The sequence below is a fragment of the Phoxinus phoxinus genome, assembly GCF_949152265.1.
Source record: "Phoxinus phoxinus genome assembly, chromosome: 2".
In the NCBI taxonomy this organism is placed as follows: Eukaryota; Metazoa; Chordata; class Actinopteri; order Cypriniformes; family Leuciscidae; genus Phoxinus; species Phoxinus phoxinus.
The window spans coordinates 23526650-23542035 of NC_136877.1; the positions used below are offsets into that span (position 1 = coordinate 23526650).

The 15386-nt window shown below is 38.1% G+C and overlaps 1 protein-coding gene across 5 annotated transcripts in view; it reads left to right on the forward strand.

Annotated features, from left to right (window-relative positions):
* The first annotated feature begins 297 nt into the window (after window positions 1-297).
* Window positions 298-15386, forward strand: part of tshz3b (teashirt zinc finger homeobox 3b) — a 233215-nt gene continuing 218126 nt past the window's right edge. Inside the window, exons 1-3 of one of the 5 annotated variants that reach the window (XM_079586836.1) lie at window positions 298-629; window positions 1558-1698; window positions 4491-4574. The gene's annotated coding sequence lies outside the window, so the exon portion shown is untranslated. Of the gene's footprint in view, window positions 630-1557; window positions 1699-1766; window positions 1783-4490; window positions 4575-12800; window positions 12818-15386 lie in introns of those variants that run through there. The other 4 variants (XM_079586834.1, XM_079586837.1, XM_079586838.1 and 1 more) reach the window with 4 other exon arrangements.

The window sequence follows — 15386 nt, forward strand, 5'->3', positions numbered from 1 at the left end:
CAGAAACGCGGATTTAAAGGAGCGGCGCAAAGGGAAATATGTGTTATTTTACTTTGCTAAACTTTATTTTTTCTCTCAGTGGTTAACTTTTCTTTTGCAATTATTTTATTTTACTTGCAAAAAAACATTTTTTTTCCTCAATACTCTATTTTTATTTGCAAAACATTTTTTTTTTTTTGCAAAACATTTTTTTTTTTTGCAAAACATTTTTTTTTTTTGCAAAACATTTTTTTTTTTTTGCGAAACATTGATTTATTTTGCAGATATATATGGCCCTATTTTGACTCCATACACGTGCTTCCTTCAGAGGTCGTTGGCAGCGCTGTCATTTTTTGTTTAGAGACCACGAAATCAACAATATCACCAAAGAAGTATGTTTTTTGTTGTGAGGGAAAGATAACCTTGTTCAGCTTCCCAGATAACCCAGCGTTAATGGAACAGAGTTAGTTTTTTTTCCGTGGCATTAAACGGAGTTGCGCAAGTGTATTTGTTTTTTTCCCGGCATTTCGGTGACGAACGTTTTTTAAACAAGGCACAGGTCGACGCCGGATTTGCAGATCGTTTGAAACTGAAATATAGAGCAGTCGCAACGATAAAAGATCCAGATCAACGAGTCGGAATTGCAAGCGGTAAGTAACATAGATATCATGTAGTAATGGCGCGTTCCAGGCAACCTGTAACCCGTGTTTTTCCAAACTGATACCCATGAAAGTGCACTGGAACAGCAGTCAAAGCCGTGACTTCCCACCCGTGAACTCGTACTAGATCGATGTACTCCCAGTTAAGAGCTCTGACGTCACATAGCCCGCGAAACCATACAAAACAACAATGGCAGCCCCTACGGATGCAGTGTTTCTGCAGGCGGTACACGGTGAGAATACACTTTAGGACAATATAACGTTGCAGTTAAATTAATAATAATATAAAAATTATAATAATAGACACGATAATACACACATACCCCTCAAAATCCACTTTTCTCAGGATATAATTTTTTGTATATATAACAATGTGGCCAGTCTGCACAAAATAGGATACTGATTTATGTTCAGTTCTTATTTGCTTTGAGGCTCCTTTGAATAAAGTAAAAAAAAAAAAAAAACGCATTCTAAAATCTACGTCAGAGCGCCAGAGAGTCCCCGAATCTCATGGCGTCGATGGCAGGGCGGCGAGAGCGGCGCTGTGAACGCACAGTAATAAGGGGAGAACCATTATATCATATAATAAAGGCCACGCTTTTGGCGTCCACGTCCGCACACAGCGGCCATCTTGACACAGGGGGCTCGCTCACTCATAACATTGTGTTTTAGTGGTGCATGTACTTTTTAAATAACCATAACTTGCTACATTGTCTACCGATTCTCAAACGGTTTGGTTTGTTATAAACGTCAGATATATAGTCATGACACTGCATACTTATGAATAATTATAATATTATATATTTCAACATGTTCAAGCATTCAGGATTATAGCAACGTTAATGACATTTGTAAGAAACCAAACCGTTTGTTAATCTGTCAAGATTTCAGCTAAATAAGAGGATTTGTGTTCGTGCAGATCACTCACCTTACTTCAGATACCACAGAGCTCGCCAGAAAGCTTCCCTGTGACAAGATGGCCGCCGGTGATGCCGTTCGAGACTCCGCCTTAAGACATCTAGCCTTATATGGATATCTATGGGGAGCACTGCCACTCTCAGTAAACTTCCGCTTCTGAACTGGTTGCAGTTCCACTCTGATTCCACATGAGGGCGCTCACAGGACGAGTGCAGAATGAATGGAGGTCTATGGAGCCATAGACATCATATAGATAGACACCCTATCGACCGCTACTGCCTATTAGCGCGGTCGAGCCGTGGAGCCGCCATCTTAAACCGGTCACCCGCTCCACTCAGTGTCATCTGTATGGCAGGTGCAATGAGCTGTCAGCGCATTTAATTAATCATACCGAACTGAATACCGAACTGATTTTCACGCAGGGTTTTTTTTCTGCAAATGTCATTCATGTAGCTATGATACAGGACACATGGTTCGGCATATTTTAATATTCATAGTAGGCTTAACAGTAATATAATATTCTGATATCAGATATAAAGTGACCAGACGTCCAAAATCAAAATATGTGATGTAGGATATAAGGTATTTTATAAATCATACACTATAAATATGATAAAGAAGCAGAAACAGATAGTTTCAGTAAAGTAAGATATTTTAATAAGTTGAAGAAACAATAATGATGTGACACACACACACACATATACATACACTTACTCTCTCTCTCTCACACTCACACACACTCGATTTGCGCATCGCCGTCATGTGTGTATTAAAGTTAACTTTACACAGGTAAGTTAAAGTTATTAACTTACATAGATTGCTTCCTGATATCACGTGCGCAAACACAAATAACCTATATTTATATATGCTTATACTACAGGGCCGTTGAATGCTTGTATCTGATAACCGAGAAGCTCTTGTAATTATTACTTTACCCCACCTCTCCATGCCGAGTGATGCAGTAAACACAGCCTAGCTAACGTTAGCTGGCTACGATTTCAGTACAGTAATATTAAAGATCCTTGCTCCTTCTCAATTATCTGGTAATATTCTATTCACAAAATACAACCAAAAGTACGGTAATGTTAAAAATTACTTGTGAAAAGTAATCCCGGGCCCTATATTGCGATGGTCCGCCGATTAGAACAGGAAAATGCTCCACAGTGCTCTGTAATCTAACTGCTGCTAAGCAACGAAACTAGGAGTACGACCGGTTTAAGATGGCGGCCGTATTTCTCGGTGCCCAGCGGCCAATAGGGCATCTAGTCTCTATATAATATCTATGTATGGAGCTATACCCCTCAAAATTCACTTTTCTCAGGATGTAATTTTTTGTCTAGTAATTTGAATGTTGTATTTGAAAGGAGATGCAAAGAAATGACACATTTTTGGGTGTTAGATTTTTTAGAGTCACTTATTTGCTTTAAAATGTCAATGCCGTCATACACATCGTACGACCAGAGATACTGCTTTACGGCAATCCTTCAGTCACTTTGGTGCTTTCGCGCTCTGCACTTTCTTTTCTCTCCAGGCATCGACAACACAGCTGACACAGGTAAATACACGTGCTAGAAGAGTTTTTGTTAGAAGACATTCTGGTCCCACTTCGGATGCCACGATGCCATCAAGCGGTATTCTCTGGTCGTAATCAGTCCTTCACTGACCAATCAGCGTTCATTAGCAGAATGCTAGCGTGTTATGGGCAACAAGAGCTCAACCTGTAAGAAATCGAAAGGACATAAGTACTTGTTTATTCAAATTTCGACCTATAATAACCCATGTTGAACTTGCAAAACCTACAATCAAATCTGAGATTTCTCAACGGCAATCGGGTGAAAGAGACAAATTTAGCCGTCTAGCTCCATAGACTCCCATTCATTTTGCACTCGGGCGATCGCCCCCAGTGGAACTCTGGTGGAACTACAACCAAAAATTCGGTACAATAGAACTTAATAGGGAGGGAGTGGGGAGGCTCTCCGTAGACGGGCTCTGGCTGCGCCCTAGTTTCTCTGGTTCGAAACATAAGGTCTATAGTGAATCAAAAGTTATCCATGGACAATGCGATGATGTATTGTGCGTGACTCATTAGCTCCGCCCGCGGCATTTTTTTTGGGGGGGGGAATTTAACCTATCTGTCTTTATAAATCTGATAAAACTAAAGACACTTCGGAGATATGGGTGCAATACTACTCTATAGGTAACTTTACTCAAGATTAACATGCGATAACATGATTGGCAGAAACTGTGTGTGTTATGTGCCCTTTAACAAATGTTAACAAATGAGACCTCATTACCGTTTTTTAAAATTATTATTTTAAAGGAAGAGCAGATATTGGTTGGGGGGAAAACTAGCAACAACAAACTGAAAGTGCAGGTTTATTAGGGTCAAAGGAACAAACTGACTGTGTTGTCTCATTTGAATGTTATATAATGAAGTTTTATTTTGAACCGCTCATTATACAGGTTGAAGTGCTCTCTCAGCACCTATCCATGACTGAGCGACCCTGGGTTAGAAACCCTCAGAAGTGGCCTCACATTGAAACTCATACACTCAGGTTGTTTTTAGCTTGATAAGCACAGTTGTCGCAATGGTAGGTGTGAGAGGATGTAAAAGGCCATTCATCTCTGTGAGAGAGAGAGACAGAGTAAGATCAGTAATGGCTTTTGTCATGAGTCTCAAACCCTTCTGTGCACTCACCAGTGGAGAAGCTGAGTGCTGAAGGGCTAAATATCAAAAATATAATAAGCTGGAAATGAAACAAAACTGCAAGTTTAACTTTTTTTTTTTAATAATAATTTGCTGTCATGTGATGCAGCAGATTAATAGAACCAAATGTTTAGTTTAATTTTCATCAAAAGAAAAAATACATTTTAATATTACTTTATTTCATCATGTCATCATAACAGAGTGTTTTCCTCTCATACGATTTGCAGATTTAGCAATACCTGAAATTCTTGCAGCGCCGAAATTGACCAACTGATGTGGAAAAACAACAACAACAACAACAAAAACCATCAGTGAGTTTTATTTATACTTTGACACTTTTAAATTTGAACCTTTTGAATGAACTTACAAGAACAGTCAGTGGTTTTTCACTAAGTGTGTGTAATACATGTAAATGTGATATTTGGTGTGTGAATGTTTTCGTGATTAATCAATAACATAATGAAAAGAATTGTGACATTTTCCAGTTTGCACTTGGGCGGTTAATCTTGCATCATGTTTTTACTGGCCCTTCATGAAAAAAATATTTGACTAAGTATACATGCAGTTTTGTGTTAAAGGATTACTCAGTGTTACAGCACACAAGAAACTGATGATTTTATAGGGAAAGAAAAGTAGTTGGCCCCTAAAAAAGTCATGTTTTTACCTGTGATACTATTTGAAGAAAAAGTCATCATTGCGAGTATGTTTACTATCCTGAGATGTGACACTCTTTAATGGTTGATTCCATTCAGTGTTTTGAGTTGATGTTGATATTTAGCCTACATCAAGGGACATGAAGGTCAAATGTTGGTAGATTTGAAGCTCTGATGAAAATGTGCTGTAATGTGATCCTAAACAGCATTTCTTTTAAAATTATAATTATTGTACATGTATTTTTTATGACCTATTATCTGAGACTATATTGAATGTTAGTCTTTTAACAATTCGTAATGCAAAACATGCCATGTCTATTTGTTTTACCCACTTATATACAATTTAGAAAAAAATTTTTTTACTTATTCATAATTTCTAACAACTTCAAATCTAGAATTTCTAGAACACACAAATGTTGCTTTTTTAATCAAGATATAGTTGAATAAAAAAGCATAGTAGATGTGTTAATGTTTTTTTGTTGTTTTTTGTTTTTTAAATGGGCTAGTTCATCTGCATTCCCACTTCCTCCCAGCACACATTAGGGCTACATAATTTTTTTTTTTTTAGTAATCGTTGTCCTTTTGTGTCAGAATGTGGTTGTTTTTAAAATGATCAGTTGAGGTCTGTTTAGTGATAAGCATTTTTTATTTGATTTTAAGTTTCATATTACTCTATATGTAAAGTTTTATAGAAAGCCTGAAACTGAATGCATAATCTTGAACAACTTAAAACATTAATTAAGGGAGCTTTATACATTTAAACAGACATACGTTTTTAAATGTACTTATTCTAAATAGTTGATTGATGCAATGATGGCACCTTCTCCGTTTAAGATCAAAACATTTACGTGAAGTCATAAATCCGATGAATCCAACTCAAATAAGGCCCATGCAAACAGTTGGCTTAATTTTTTCTAAAGTTCCATGAACACCATCTAATTTCTTTAAATATATATATTTTTTACAGCGAGTGGAGCTGTAGGTAGATGCGGCGCTGGTGAATGCAATCACACTCCGGTTTGCGTAATTGGGTTTTAACACAGGGGAACAATAACATCTACCCTCAGTGTTTTTGACACGGCTCCAAAAACGCATTACTGCTCAGCGAGGATACCTCCACATTATGTCTTTCTTTCTTGTAATATACCAGCAGAAATGTGCACGCTTGTTTCCTCTCCCACTCTTTCGCGCGCTCTCTCTCTTTTCTTCTTTGGCAGGAAGCGAGGGAGTGAGAGGAAGTAGCGGCACATAGCATGTCTTCATTAAAGTGTCATCCTCCATTATTTGGCTCCTATCTCAATTAGCACTAGCTTTAATAAAGGAGCCCTTTCTCACAATCTATCTCTTTCCCTCTCCTTCCATCTCGTTCTGCGTTCCTCTTTCCTTTAGCTTTTCTCGAAGGATGGAAGAGAAGAGGTTTGTGTCGTTCTCCTTTCCTCTCTCCTCGCTCGTGTCTGGATTTTGATGGCGTACGGAGGGCCGGCACTTCTGCGGCTTGCTTGTGCAGACTCTTTCTCACCCTCACCCCCTCTGAGAGCAATTAGACCTGCTTGCCTTTGGCTGAGCTGTGAACGCAGGCACCAGATCCCCCTGTAATCACCAATGCAGGGAAGCCACCACATCGTTACACCACTACAGGTCACAGCGGGGCCCTATCACCACACGTTCCACGGGAGAGAGGGAGAGCAGCCGAGACTCACATCCTCTCTTTCCTCCTCCTCGCCGTTCCCCTGGAGAGAACTCTTTATTTAAGTCTTGTAAACCTATATAAATCTAGAGGCAGGGATCACACGTTCCCCTCTGAGGCGCTACTCTGGGTATTACCATACCCTCGTACGCTATTTCCCACCTCGACCCTTTTCCGGGGGGCCGCAGAGCTGCCATTTTATATTTAGCCCGGCCCTGTGGCTGGCTGCCTGAGCTCCGTAATTGAGCGCATACATTTGCAGTATCTGTATGTGACAGTAGGTGACAGCCCCTCTGTAGAGGTGAGGACGGCCTGGGCTAGTCAGCGGCTGATCTCTCAAATTGTACTCTAATTGGGGGATATTAAACAAGCCATCCCACTTAGCCTCTGGGAGGCCGATCCATATTCAGCCGGCTCTTCATACCTAGACTGCCTCGAGCAGCCCGGCTCGGGCTAAAAACACCGCTCTGGCTCACGGATGTCGTTCGTAGATGTGGATCATTCATAGAGCGTTCGCGCTAGACAAACAAACATGGACAGTGTTCTATCACGTAATCTACTCCCGGCGTTTTCAAGTCTTGTTTATGATAAAGTCTCTCATTATTAATGTATGCCAGTTCTGTTCGCAGTCTGAGTTTTTTCATAGCGCTCAGTTAGTGTTGTCTCAGGGGATCGGAATCATCAACAACAAAACTACTGATATACGTGATAGATGCGTGACTTCAGTCATCGTGTGATAAGAACATTTTTCTGTCAGCATAACTAAGGCAGCAACAGCGTTTTGTGTGCATACTGTATGTAATTTGCGATAATTGTTTTTTTTTACATAACAGCTTTTTTTTCCTAGCAAACAAATATGAAAACAACTGTGATTGTGAGCTGTAAGGTTACTGACACAGAATGAATGTTGGATATCCTTAAATATGAGTGTTGTTGCTTTTCATGCGACGTTATTGAAATGTAGCCTACACTTGTTACAGTGTGATTGCACAAATAAATTAGTTAGCTAATATGAATTAACAACATGTACTCCTATGGAGTTAGGGTTAGTTGCTTGTAATTATGCATATTTTACTGTTGTCACTATAGTACATGTAACATCTATGACAAGGACACTAAAATAGTGTAGCACTATTGATTTTTTCAGAATTATGTGATTGTCTATATTTGAAATATAGATATTTTCTCATTCTGTAATTTTTATTTAATTAATTTGTCTTACTATATTTAATTAAGGTTACACTTTATTTGGTAACACTTTATTTTAGTGTCCTTGCTACGTATGTTACATGTACTTACCATAAATTATGCATAATTACATGCAACTAACCCTCAACCAAATCCTAATCCTACACTAACCCTATATTACATACATGTAGTTAATTAATATTACTCAATATTACTTAGGGTTAATTGCATGTAATAATGCATAATTTACAGTTATTACTATGGTAAATACATGTAACAACGACACTGTAAAATAAAGTGTTACCAAATAGTGTAACCCTTTATTTTAAATTGTCCGTGTTACAGTGTAATTATGCATTTAAATACTGTGTAATAATAATTAACTACATGTTACTTTCTACAGGGTTAGTTGCATGTAATTATGCATAATTTATAGTTATTATGTACAGTAACTACATATAACAAGGATGCTGTAAACTAAAGTGTTACCTCAATTATTTATTTTAGTGTTTTATAATAAATCCAATATTCTTAACTGAAATTTTTTATAGATTATATTATTGAAGTAAAAAAACAACAACAAAAAAACACAAATGGCAGCGATACGTTACAGGACTTCACATATTGATTTGACTGACGAATAATATAATTATGGTACAAATATGAAAGACACTCACACAATGTGCTTTACTGTCGCTGAAGTACAGGACTCTTGACTTTGACAGAGAGGAGATGAAGGCCAGGCATATCCTGAAGTCCCACAAGAACCCAAAGGGATGAAGACCATGTCCGAATACTAGAGGAGGTCGCAGTAATTCTTTGCCTCCGTCAACTTTTGCTTTCTAATTTAAGATGACTAAACACACAACAACAGAAAGCAAGGTGCTCTCGTTCACGAACACTCAGAGGTCGATGCAATTTAGCAGGGCAACACTCCATTAGAAAAGGCCAATGCCATGGCTTAAGGGGAACAATTTTAATGATGCAAATGTTGTTTCTCCAAATCAAACATATTACTTATGCAACTCCCCCCCCACTCTGTCAGGAGGCATCTGTGATCACTCAGCCTTTTTCATCCTAACAGGAAGGATGAGGGGAAACGAAACAAAAAATAAAGGAGAAAAGAGAACAACAATAAACACAAAGATGATTTATAAGTACATCCTCTGGTGCTTATTCTCTAACCCCTTCAAACGCACGTACGCTCGCACTCGTACATATATTAAAAAAGCAGGGTGGATGTTTATTAATATATTATATGCCAGGCATGGGAATGTGGCTGCTGAGGAGTGTAATTGCAGCGTTGGAAACATTCCTCGGAGGAGCTTGGCACATATTAAAAGGGAAAACTTGAGACATGTTTGTGATAATATTCCTAATAAATCTCAGTGCGGGCCTCCGACTCCTTGACGTTAACAGTAACACGGCCGTTCATCTTGGGTAGAGCTCCAGAATTTAAGATTGGTCACAAACAATCTGAGCGGCACCGGATTGCGCGGGGAGACGCGGCCCCTGCGTGCGCCTCGCGCTCCCATAAATCTCCTCTTCCTCCTATGCAAATGATGCAAGGCTTTTAATTGATAATTTCTCACATGGGCCTGCGCGCTGGTGGACTAGAGGCTTCTAATGAGAGAGAGCCTATAGCATGTACTTTAAAGCCAGAATGAGCAATCACCCTGAGAAGTGGGGTAATTATTTAGCCCTGGGTAGGGTTGAAGTGTGCGCGCGCGTGTGTGTGTGTGTGTGTGTGTGTGTGTATGTACTTGTGTGTTTCTAACAGGACAAAAAGGGGGCAGCTTTTTTAATAATGTGTATCTTGAATGTTATACCTTGCTTGCGCAAGCGATACTGAGCATAAAAGGCGAGTTGAATTGATAAGGCGGATCCGTGTTCTCTTCTAATGTAGCTTGTTGTGTAAACGCACCCCGATCTATCTCATACATTTAGAGAGCGTCGGCCAGGAACAATGGATTGTTTCTCTCTGTCACATGCGCACAAACTCGCACATTACTGTCCGACGCACAATAACAATTTCATTTTCATTCCACACAAATAACGGGCCAGGATAGAATCAAAAATTAATGTTCAACTTTTGGAAGGCCTCATGAATAATTAAAGATAATTAATTCTTTATGACGGATGTCAAAAAATCTGCACCTAACCCCGATCCTTGCCAGGCCTCTTTATCGTTCTACGGTCCTTTGTAACAAAGAGGATTTGTGATGGTGACACATCAATCTGTTTTTCTCTATCTACGTTTGGCTAAAATGAGGAGCTCAGACATATGCTCAGAGAGAAATCTGTCTGTTCTGTGTCGTAAGTGTCCCAGTACTGTTTATGTAGGCCTGTTTGATTTGTGGCTTGTATATTTAAGTGTGTGTATGAGCACGCTAGTATCTCTCTAACCTTTCTCTTAGTGTGCTCAGGCACCTATACAGCATTAGTTTGTTCAATGGTGGCCCTTATATGACAAACTGTGTATTAGAAATAAGGCATTATGTATATACATCTTTTGTTTGTTTGTTTGAAAGGCATCAGATACAATGGCATGTCTGTGATTCAGTTCACACTGGAGCACAGCAGTATGTGTTTGCAATTTCACTGAATATCATATCATTTTTTCATTATATTCTTTTTATTCTTGCTTCACAAATTTTTGGATTGTAATGGAAGCCCATCAGATTTGATTAAGGTTTCATCAGATTTTAATACAAAGCCGAGTGGAGTGGTGTGAGCTGAGCAGTATCATGTAAACTGATGACAGCACCATAATTATATCTTCACACCAGTAGGGGGAAGAGTGTACAAAGAAACAAGCATTAGTGTAATGGGATATTTACAGTCATTCAAGAGCTCTCAGCTCAGAGCAACTTCACAATACACATGTGCACAAACATGCTTTTAAGTGCACTGTCCGTTATGTCGAAGCATACATCAGCCACAAAAGTTTTTCAAATCATATATTTATATTTTAAATTCTTTGTTTTGAAGAAATAGAGCACAGACACTTCAAAACATTTGACAAAATTAAGTTTGTAATGCGCACACATACACACGCGCAATTTATTTTTTTATTTAATTTGAATGAATTTAAAATATTTATATTTGAAATATTTAAAAAATAAAAAGTATAAATATAAAAGTCAAGTTAGTTCTATAAATATAAAAGTCAAGTTAGGATAAAAGCACTATAGCAGTTGTTTGCTGCCATGATATCTTGTCTAATACATGTCATATTTTTCTTAAGTTTTAACTGTTAATGTAAATGTTAAAAAAATTGTTTGTGCCACTGTACCACCTGCAACTATTGTTTTTAATAGCTCATAATAAAGATGGTCTTTTCCACATGCTTAAACCACACAGTTTGGTATAAACTATGTGGTGTGGGAGAAAAAATAAACATCCATGGTTTTGCTAATTGAAATATTATGTGCAGATGATTATGTGCAGATGTTGAATTTCATACAATAAACACATCTGAATTACTAGCGATTAGTAATGAACCATGTCCATCAATCAACAATCTCCATAGGTTTAGCTTGTCTGGACAACATGTTATTAATTTTTAGACAAAATATTACAATATTTCATTGCCAGTAAATCAACACACACATTTTTATACTGTACAAACTGTATAATCTATCTAACCCTAACCCTACCCACCAATTCATTTTTACTTTTTAAAAAAAGAAGCCGGAATGGGAACCAAAAAAAAAGACAAGGACTTTGAAAACTGCCATCTTAGTGGAAAATTTTGTCCCGATAACATAGGGCATAACATTATCAGGGCCAGGTATATAAACATCTATATTCCCAGATCAGGTTTGAGAGTCAATTCAAATCAAAGTATCACCACTGCATTACATCACTAGCACATTTTATCAGTCCATCATGATTATCCATTTATCATCTTGATCCTTCTCTCCCTGTCTGTGACCCATTTTGCTCTTTCCTTTCCTACAATCTACTTACGGTGTGCTTGCCTTCCTGTCTCTTTCGTCCTCTTTTCTCCTCTCCTTCTTTCTAAAGGGGGTTCATCAACCGGCTTGTTGTACAGAGCAGTAATTAGCAGTGCATGCTTGTATTAATTAGTGGTGAGTGATCTTGTTTTATTAATATGAACTGGAGTGCGATGGGGTTGGAGCCAGAACAATGGTGCGGATGATTCGGGCAGCCTCGCTATCGGCTGACCTCTCTGTGTTGCCGAGACACGGGACAGCCAAATGGTTAAACACATTATTAAACATTTTATGCTAATGCTGTTTGTTTTATAAGCAAATTAACGGTGTGGATTTGCCGAAAACAGGTGCTGTGGTGTGAATGCGTACTAAATGATGTGATACTGGAGGAATTAATTAGAGCCTGTGCGGTAATTAGATGCAATAATTTGTGTGATTAGCGGGCTGTTTAAGAAGGAAGACACACTCGCAAGTTAATGCGCATAAGCACACACACACACACACACACTTTTTCTTCTTCACGCATATGCTGTGCATGCTCGGATGGGACAGTTGTTGTGTTGTCCCGGACCACAATAGAAAGAGAGTTTGAGAGATGAGGAACTTCCTATTGCGTACTTCAGAAATGTTTCATTAAAAAACGCTGAGGTGGCTATAGCTAATTACCAAAACGAGCCGGTGGTTGGGGGCTCGCTCATCCCTTTTTAATTCCTTTCCTCTTGTCCTTCCCCTTTCTTTCCTTAAGTCAAAAAACCTCCTTACCTCAAAGCGAAAGGGAAGCTTCTCCACACAGCACTTCTAAATTTGGAAAGGGTTTCATGATAAAAGACAGAACCTGTTTTTTTCCCCCTTCTCATCCTTCCTTCTGTTCTTTTCATTACATATTATTAAAATCATAAAGTGCATAACTAATTTTTGCAGATGCAGAGCTCATTCGGATTCAGTTAATAAGGCGGCTCTGCGTTCATCTGCTGGAGTTATTCAGGTGGAAAGATCCTGAAGAAGTTTGGAGAACGGATGAGATGAATGCAGACAGACAAGTGAACAGAAACACAGAACCAGTATAGGTATATATTATATATAAACAGACACTCATTCAATCAATATAACTAAAGTTGCAGAAGACTGGAATTTTGTTGATAGTTTGGACAGCTTTGGTGCTTATGTTCTCATCCCATGACTCTTGCTAACAATAACACAGGTTTAAACTTCCAGCTCCAAACACACCTCTCCGGTTGGGGTGATGGTCATCCTCTCAGGTTGTTACTGACACTGTATGTGAACTTTGTCAAATCTGCAAATAAATCTTCCTTTGTTTCAAACAGAGCCAAACTCAGGCTCACTTTTCATGGCCAATGGGACACATCCCGTTCCAACCCCCCGCCATTCCTCAAGCATCACAGGCTAGCGGTGATTGAAACCACTTGTTGATGAGTGTGTATCCTCTTGGCTGCACTTTATTATTTTTATTTGTGGCAGATGCACAAGAGGAGATTTGACTGACACCCAATAAGCTCAAACCTAACCTCATCCAACCCGTAGGCCCCTCCTCGTCTCCAATGCAGAACCATGTTCACTTTAAACTAACTTGTAGCACCCTCCCTTTTAGGCCACTAACACTTTGTGGGAAGTTAACACATCTCACAATCAAAAGTGCAGAGATAAGAAAAAGCCTTTATTTGAGGAATAGATTTGTTTGGGTTACACTTCATTTGTGTTTATGGGATAGTTCACCCAAAAATTAATTCTGCCTAAAATACCTTTTTGTCTTTTGTTGATTTTATTGGTATTTTCCAACTTCTTCTCTAAGACGTTTGAACAGACCAACCGTGAGTGCTGCCACCTCATGGACCCACCAATTAGTGCTGTCTATTTTGAACACGGTCACAAATTATGGTCACCTTGATTTAGCCAAGTAAGACATATGTTCCTGGATCAACATTCCTGTCCGAAAACTTAGTCTTAACCCTATCCTTACCCTTAAACCTAACCCTTCCCATAAGTTATCCCTAAAATCAGAGGAAAATGATATGTGAACAACACTGATGTAGAAGCACCTAACCCTGACTGTAAGCAAACTGTAAACTATGGTTTCACTTTATTTTGATGGTCCCTTTAACACATTCTGTTGTCTATAAGTAACATTGCACCTACATGTCTACTACCTCTCATTAGATTATTAGTAGGGTTAGGGTTAGAATAAGTTGACATGTAGTTGCAAAGTTACTTATAGTCAGTAGAGTGTCTGTTGGATGATCATCACAATAAAGTGTTAGCAGTCTATTAATACTCTAATGAGAGTTAGTTGGCATGTAGTTGCAAAGTTACTTATAAGTAATCGGAATGTTCAAAAGGGACCATCAAAATAAAGTGTTACCTAAACTTGTCCCTCAAATCTGATTGGTTGATTGGAATGTTGTCCAGGATCAACAAAGATGTTGATCTACGAACATGTTGTGCTTGGTGAAAAATTTGGGCTAAACATAAAAATACAACAAGCTGTTGAAAAGAAGAAAAATCATGGCAATATAGAGTTAAAAAGTTTAGGGTCAGTAATCTTTTTATTTTATCGAAATTTTTAATGGTAGCCTAATACAATTTTCAGCAAAGATTTGTTAAATTGATTAAATGTGATAGTAAGTCACAAAAGATTTCTATTTCATTTACCGTAAATACTGTAATTTTGAACTTTCTATTCATAAAAAAAACTGTGTTGAACTGTTCCATGTTAATAGAAATAAGAAATGCTTCTTGAGCATAAAATCAGTATATCAGACACTGATGTGACATTGTGAATGTGACACTTAAAGGGATAGTTAATCCAAAATTCGGGTTCCAAACCTGTAGGAATTTATTTCTTCTTCTGAACACAAAAAAATATATATTTTGAGGAATTTCGGTAACCAAACAGTTGTCGGGCCCCATATTTTCGTTTCCTCCATACTATGGAAGTCAGTAGGACCCTGGGCCTGTTTGGTTACCTATATTCTTCAAAATATCTTCTTTTGTGTTCAGCAAATTCACAGGTTTGGATTGAGGGTGAGTAAATGATGACAGAATTTTCATTTTTTGGTGAACTATCCCAATATAACTTTGCTATTTTTTAGCAAAATGGAACAGATATTTTAAATTGTTATAATATATCATAATTTTACTGTTTTCATTGTAATTGTGATCAAATAAATGCAGCCTTTGTGAGCATAAGATACTTTAAAAAACATTAAGAAATCTTAGCAACACCAAACTTTTGAGCGGTAGTGCATGTTGTACGTTTATTTTATTTTATTATTATTTGTTTTTTGAAATGTATCCTGTCCATCTTCAGTCTGTCATCATTTGTTCAGCGGCATTAAAAAAGCCTGTGGGGGAACACACCCCTTACACTCGTACCTGCTGTAATTGTGGAATAACAAGAGCAACCTGGGGGACGCAATTTGTCATCTGTTGTATTAGGAGAGAGAAAAAAAGTGAGAAACATGTATTGCTCTTTTCCTTAATGACCACTTCCTATTCTCCTTCCCTTGGTGGAGCTTTGATATGTCGCTCATTTAAAATATGCATATGTAAAAAAGTGCCACGTAAACACACACAGACACAAACAATAAAATGCGTGTAAGGCCCGAATAGGTGGATGTT